This window comes from Mus musculus, chromosome 11, assembly GCF_000001635.26.
Source record: "Mus musculus strain C57BL/6J chromosome 11, GRCm38.p6 C57BL/6J".
Lineage (NCBI taxonomy): Eukaryota > Metazoa > Chordata > Mammalia > Rodentia > Muridae > Mus > Mus musculus.
In genome coordinates, this window is record NC_000077.6 from 16,435,046 (window position 1) to 16,441,978 (window position 6,933).

The following is a 6,933-nucleotide window of genomic DNA, read 5'->3' on the forward strand; positions in this document are numbered from 1 at the left end:
TTTCCCAAACAGAACTCCAATGGCTCATGCTCTAAGATCAAGAATTGATAAATGGGACCTCATGAAACTGGAAAGCTTCTGTAAGGCAAAGGACATAGTCAAAATTAGCAACCTACAGACTGGGAAAAAATCTTCACTAACCTCACATCTGATAGAGGGCTAATATCCAAAATATATAAAGAACTCAAGAAGCTAATCATCAAAAAACTATACATCCCAATCAAAACATGGGGTACAGAACTAAACTGAGAATTCATAACAGAGGAATCTCAAATGGCTGAGAAGCACATAAAGAAATGTTCAAAGTCCTTAGTGATCAGAGAAATGCAAATCAAAACGACCCTGAAATTCCACCTTACACCAATCAGAATGGCTAAGATCAAAACTTCAGGTGACAACACATGTTCATGAGGATGTGGAGAAAGAGGAACACTCCTCCATTGCTGGTGGTATTGCAAACTAGTAGAACTATTCTGGAAATCAATCTGGAGGTTCTTCAGAAAATTGAAAATAGCTCTACCTAAAGACCCAGCAATACCACTCTTGGGAATATACCCAAAAGATGCCCCACCATGCCACAGGGGTACGTGTTCCATTATGTTCATAGTGGCCTTGTTTGTGATAGCCAGAAGCTGGAAACAACACAGATGTCCCATGACAGAAGGATGAATACAGAAAATGTGGTTCATTTACACAATGGAATACTACTCAGCTATTAAGAATGAGGGCATCCTAAGTTTTGCAGGCAAATGGATGGAACTAGAAAATATCATCCTAAGTGATGTAACTCACACCCAAAAGGACATACATGGTATGTACTCACTAATAAGTGGATATTAGCAAAAAAAAAAAAAAAGTACAGAATACCCAAGATAAAGTCTACAGAACCCAAAAAGGTCAACAAGCTGAAGGATGCCTCAATCCCACTTGGGAGGGAGAAGAAAGCAATCACAAGTGGGGAGGGAGGCAGGGATCTGGAAAGGAAAGTGGACAGGGTGGGGGGAAGAAGGGAACCTGATCTGTTAGTGGGTGGGGGGAAAGGACTGAATTCCTGAGGGTCAGCAGAAAGAATGGAAAGATGCAATCTCAGGAGGTAGGAGGGGGACCCTCCAGAATGCACCAGAGACCTGGGAGGTGAGAGACTCTCAAGACTCAAAGGAAAGAACCATAGATGAAATGCCTGACAGTAGGGAGAGGGAACTTATAGAGCCCACCTCCAGCAGGAAGACAGGGCATCAAGTGAGGGGGGGGGGGGTTGCTATCCCACAGTCAAAAGTCTGACCCATAATTGTTCCTGTCTGAAAGAACTGCAGGGATGGAAATGGAGACGAGCCTGTGGAGAAGAAGGTCCAGCGACAGGCCCAAAGTGGGATCCAGCTCAAGGGGAGGTCCCAAGGCCTTACACTATTACTGAGGCTATGGAACACTCACAATAAGGGACCTATCATGACTGCCCTCTGAAAGATCCAACAAGCAGCTGAAAAAGTCAGAGGCAGATATTTGCACCCAACCGATAGACAGAGGCTGCTGACCTCTGTTGTTGAATTAGGGAAGAGCTGGAAGAAGCTGAGGAGGAGAGTGACCCTGTAGGAGGACCAGCCGTTTCAATTAACCTGGACCCCAGAGATCTCTCAAACACTGGGCCACCAACCAGGCAGAATATACCAGCTGATATGAGGCCACCAACACATACATATATAGCAGAAGACTGCTGGATCTGGGTTCAGTCAGAGTAGATGCACCTAACCCTCAAAAGACTGGAGGCCCCAGGGATTTGGAGGTCTGATTAGGTGGGGGGATGGGTGTGGGGACATCCTTGTGGAGACTGGGGTGTGGGGAGGGAAGGAGGTATGAGATGATGAGGGGTGGAGGGGAGGAATAAAATCTGGAGTGTAAAAATTAAACGATTAAATATTTAAAAACTATATATGATAAGTAGGTTAGTTTGGGTTTTGTTTTGTTTTTGTTTTTTGTTTTTTCCTGAGTCTATTTGGAGTTTTGTGGGCCCCTCGTGCATAGATAGGCATGTATTTCACTAGGTGTGGAGGTTTTTCCTTTATAATTTTATAAAAGATGAATTTTATAGCATTAGTGTATTATTGATATTCTCCTACTTCTTAGCCCATAACTTGAAAGTGAGGTCTTTTTTCATATTGTCTCAGAGCTCCCTCTTGCTCTATTCATTGATTTTTATTAATTTATCGTGTGCCTTCCTGTGGGCCTGGGTACCAGAGGTTTTCCATGGAGATCTCTGTCCAGGCCGGGTGGGGGAAGGCTCCAGCGAGGGGAAGTGAGTGCAGGCAGGGAGACAAAGTCTCTGCCCTTCCAGGTTGCTAGCTAACTCCAAGCCTCTCTGAACTAAGTCAGGCTGAGCTGACAAAGGAGTGCAGCGGGACCTCAGGTGGCTCTTCGGGAGAGAAGATCTCTTCCCAAGTGTTACATACAGCTCTTGGAACAAAAGGCTCAGACAAAGGAATAGTTCTCGAATGCCTTTAATTCCCTGCATGGCTTTATATACAGTTCTGGGAGTGATTCAGGGTTTGACAGCAGGCACCTCTCATTGACTGGACTGAGAGTTTGAGGGAAACCTTATTTGCATGTGGGAAGGCTTGGTGCTGTTCCTACATGGCTGATAGCCACGCCTCTCCTGTGGGGGTTGTGGGGACGGTAACTCTGAAAGGAGCCAGGTTCCAGGAGACATGAGAGAACTCCTTCCGTTCCATGTAAGTGAATTACTACTACCTGGGGTTCAAGATCTAGACTCGACTGGAAACCAGGTTGTCTGCGCGTAGCCCCATTGCCCCACACCTTCCAGCCCCAATATTTGCTTTTCCACATAACCCATGCTGTTGGTGTGGCTTTCCACTGAGGGTTCTGTCTGGCTTGTTGGAAATTATCTCATAGGCTTTTCTTGAGTTGTTCCTTTTATTTTCATATTTTGTATTGACTTATTTCATTCATGTCGCTGCTTTTGTTCTGTAGGAGTGTATTTAGTGTATTCATGTCTCCTTTAAATTGTTTTAACATAGTTGTAATTGGACCTTGGAGTACTTTGTCTAGAAATTCTTGCAGGTAATTCTCACTATGGGTCACTATTAAAGGGTTAGTAATTTTTAGATAATATATGTTGTTGTGGATTTTCATAACATTTTGGTTTCTATGCTTGTATTTGCAAATCTGGAGTTAGTTGCGTGGGTGGAAGTCTGTGCTTGGGGCTGAGAGTCTGGGGATTTCTTCCATCGCAACACTAGGAGCTAAGAGAACTGTGGAAATGCAGCTATGTAGAGGCTCAGTGTCTTCAATTCCTTACCTTTTTCACTGAGAGAAAGCAGAAGTTTGGAATGACAGCTCGTGTTCAGAGATTCATTCTGTCCACAGAGCCTTGGTGTCTCAGGACAAAGCAATAATTTGGTAGGTGCTAGGGTCTGTGGATTGCTTACCTGTCAGTACTGGGGACTGTGGTGACAGAGAGAGTTTGGAATAAGTGCTCTGACACTAGAGATAAAGTCTAGAGGGCAGCAGACTTTTGGTAGAGTTGGTGAGGATCTAGTAGATCCCTTCTCATTACCAGACTCAGGGATGGGGGTAAAAGTGGGGTTTGGGATTGAGGGGGAGAGATGGGGTGGGGGCTGTGTAAGTAAATTTTTAATCTCCAAAGACATTTGTTAGAAGTATGAACACATCAGTATGCCAATGTGAGTACTCGATTTTACTTCTGTTTTCTATGCCTACATAGAAATAAAGTTGATATTTTTCCAAAATTAAAAATTATAAGATGCATATGGTACCCTATTAATAGGCAAAATTTTATGCTTTTAAGTAACCATTTAAAAGTTAATTTAATGAAGAATTTTTATGGCCACTAAAGATGAAATCTAAATGACATATGAATACTGGCACAAAGGGTGGTTTTAAGGCAACTTATTTTATGCTTTAAAATCTTTAAAAATACAAAATATTGGGCTCTGTGCTTTCCCCCTCCGCGTGACTAGGGCTTGCTACTGCTGGGGGCTGCACTGCCCCTGACTCTCCTCTGGGCGAACGAGGAGCCTGAGGGTGCCTCCATCCTTGCTATTGCTGACTCAGGAGGGAGGCAGTGAGCGCACACCACTCTCTGCCCCACTGCCCCGACCGCCCAGCACTGGGAGGATGCAGGGCAAAGCTATTCTGCAAATGAAGAGGCCTGAAAAGAAGCGAAGAAATTCCAATACTCAGGGTCCTGCATGCACACATCTGATGGAGTTAGCCCCACTGTTGACCCAACCCCCATGGTGGATCATCTGGTCATTTCTAACCCCTTTGATGATTTCGGAGTCCCTAAGGTGGGGGACGCAGGCCCTCCATTCCTTGCCAGTCCTGTGCCCCTTGGAGGCTTTGGTGAATAGGGGGGCACAGCAGGCCCGGTATCCCCAGGCCATAGCACTAGAGGACTATCCCAGCCACTTTGTCGGCAGTCCCTTCCTTTTCCTCCCAACTCTATGGGTCCAGCTTTTAATATGCCTCCTCAGGGCCCTGGCTATCCACCCCTGGGAACACATAAACTTTTCCAGTCAACCCTTCAACCAGTCTCTGAGCCAAAACTTTAGCCCACCTGGTAGACAGGTAATTCGAGGCCCAGTTGGGGGATTTGATCCCTTGGTCTGACCCACCATGGTCGCCTCCTAGAGGGGAGCTGGGTCCTCTTCCTCTCCACCAATGCCTTACCCAACCAGGAGCACCTTTTGTTCATTCTCTTCATAGACCTGGTCAGGGACTCCCCAGCCTGCCTCCCAACACGAGTCCCTTCCCTGGTCCAGACCCTGGTTTTCCTGACCCTGGTGGTGAGGATGGTGAAAGGCCCTTGAATCCACCTGCCCCCACTGCTTTTCCCCACTGCTGCTGTTAATGGGAATCAGCCCAGTTCCCTGCCCGCCCCCCAGCAGCAGTGGTAAGGTGGGGGCACTCCAGATGCCAACACTCTGGCACCCAACCCCCCCCCCACCCCCCTGGTAAGGCAGGTGAAGGCTCAGGGCCTCAGCCTTGCCCAGGCCTAGCGTACACTTGCGGTGCCTGTGGAGCAAGGTGAGCAATGGCCAGGACGCCATTTTGTGTGAGGCTTCCTGCCAGAAGTGGTTTCACCACAGTTGCACCTTCATGACCAAGAGTTCCTACAGCCTGCTGACCACCAAGGCCTCTGCTGTCTGGGCCTGTGATCTTTGACACAAGACCAAGGACATCCAGTCTGTCTATATAGGAGAGAGCATGGGCCAGGTGGTGGCTGCTAATGTTGGGTGACTGTAGTGCAATGGCCTGAGGAAGTGAACCTTTTCCACCGTGTTCCTGCAAAGTGCCTCTTGCTCCTTGTCTTCCACTGGCATTCCATCCCCATGGAGCAGACAGGCTTCCTGGAAGCAGAAAAGGAACTGAGACAGGCAAGCAGGCAGGCAGGCAGGCAGGCAGAAGAACCTGGGCTGCTCTTGTTGTTGTTGTTGTTGTTGTTGTTGTTGTTGTTGTTGTTGTTGTTGTTGTTGTTGTTTTGTTGTTTTGTTGGTTTGTTGGTTTGTTTTTCTGGGAACTTGTATACTGAGTACCTTCAGAGATCTAGGAAACTAAAGCCTTGCTGAGCAGAGCCATTCCTGTGGGGGCAGTGGGTGTGGGGAAAAGACGGAGTGGGAGAAAACTCAGAGTCCTGCCAGGTGTTCTGGGCAGACTGCCACATGCTTTCCATGAAGCCCCCGATGGGTGTCCGGCTGTGTGAAGCCACTAACCCCCAGCTCAGCAGGTGGTGGACAAGGACCAGTCCTAGGTACCAGGTTCTAAGTCTTGGGCATCTCACGCTGGACACCTTGGAAGAGCTGAGAACAGAATGGGGGCCCTTGGGGGAGGCTCGGTCAGCCCCGGGGCGAAGGGAGGAGAGGGCAGGGGAAGAGGGGCGCTGGGTGGTTTCCACGCGGGTGAGAGTCTTGGGTCCGTTCAGTGGCTGGAGCGCAGGAAGGCCTTCCAGCCGGAGTGTTAAACATGGCTCACTAGGAGAAAGCTTACCCCATCATTCAAGCATGGAGGGCCTTGATGAGCAGAGAATGTCTATGGTTTTGGAGCTTTATTGTAGAAATACAGGGAGAAAGAGAGAAGGTAGAAAGAGGGAGCCACGTGGAGAGAGGGGGGAAGGGAGAGAGAGAAGGAGGGCTAGAGATGATAGTAAGAAAAGTGAGAGCTTAGAGAGAGCGAGAAGGGGTCAAGCAGCCCCTTTTATAGTGGGCTGGGCTATCTGTGGGGGCCTCCATACCTGACTATAGTCAGGTAACTGCGGGGGTGGAGTCTAGCCAGAATGCTTGGGATATTGTCTGCCTGACTGATAGTCACATACCTCTCCTGCAGGGGCTGTGGGGGCAGTAACTTTGACAGGAGCCAAGGGTCCAAGAGACATGTTCAAACACCTTCTGTCCCATGTAGGTGGAAATCACCACCCATCGAATCCCGCGGGGTTCAAGACCTGTGCTAGACTGGAGACCAGGCTGTCTGTGAGCAGCCCACTGCCCCACACATTCCTAGAGTCTAACTGGAGCCTGCAAGAGAAAAGGGGCTGGAGGAAGTTTCAGAGGGCAAGGATGCCCTGTGCACAGGCGACAGATGACCCCAACACCCGTGTCTACAATACCTGTGTAACCCCACAGCTGCTGCTGTAGCTCTTGGAGCCACATGTTCAAGGTTTCTTTGCTCCCTGAGATAGAACCCCTTTCCTCGGTTCTGGAAACAAGTGGGGATTTCTCTCTTTTTCTCTGTGTCCCTTTGCTTCCCCTGAATCTGACTTACTCCATTCCCCTCGGAGCACCACATACCTTGAGGAAACAGGAAAGTTCCTGACTAAGACAGTTGTCTGTCTGGGGCTTCAAGACTGTAGGTAAAAGATGCTAAGAAGACATCTTCCTCATACCAAAGTCACTTGGTCCTTTC

The 6,933-nt window shown here is 48.2% G+C and overlaps 1 pseudogene; it reads left to right on the plus strand.

The window, feature by feature from the left end:
• The first annotated feature begins 3,968 nt into the window (after window positions 1-3,968).
• On the plus strand, window positions 3,969-5,419 carry Gm12012 (annotated as a pseudogene).
• Window positions 5,420-6,933: the final 1,514 nt, after the last annotated feature.